Source organism: Alligator sinensis, unplaced genomic scaffold (assembly GCF_000455745.1).
Source record: "Alligator sinensis unplaced genomic scaffold, ASM45574v1 scaffold206_1, whole genome shotgun sequence".
NCBI lineage: Eukaryota > Metazoa > Chordata > Crocodylia > Alligatoridae > Alligator > Alligator sinensis.
In genome coordinates this window covers 340461-340947 of record NW_005843055.1, presented here as the reverse complement: position 1 = coordinate 340947, position 487 = coordinate 340461, and positions in this window count along the sequence as shown.

The window sequence follows — 487 nt, the reverse complement described above, 5'->3', positions numbered from 1 at the left end:
CGGGTGAGCGGGGCTTTTCCCTCCCCCTCCCCGCCAGGTGACCAGAGCATCGCCTCCCAGGCACCAGGCTTTTGTCATGTAGACAGGGGGGAAGATCCCTGCCATGAGGGATCAACACCAGCCTCTCACGCTGGCAGAGGCAGATCTCTGGAGAGGGGCACCGACGGTGGCATTTGGGCACAACCGTCACTCCCAGGCCTTGCTGCAGCACCCCGGGCTGAGCCGTGGCACCCCACACACTGCATACACACCTGCACATGCTCACACGTGGGCCTGGACATGGACACCCATGTGCTGTGCATGTCCGCCCAGGCGCCCCTAAGGGATGGGGGGGTCCTCAGGCTCTGCCCCCCCCCAGTCGTGCAGGGGTTGGGGAGGCAGCACCTCGCGCCCCTTTAAGACACGGTGGCTCCTCTTCCCAGGAGCCAATGGGGCGTGGATCCTGTTGCCTTCCGCTCTGCCGGGCCAATAGGGTCGGGCGGAGGCG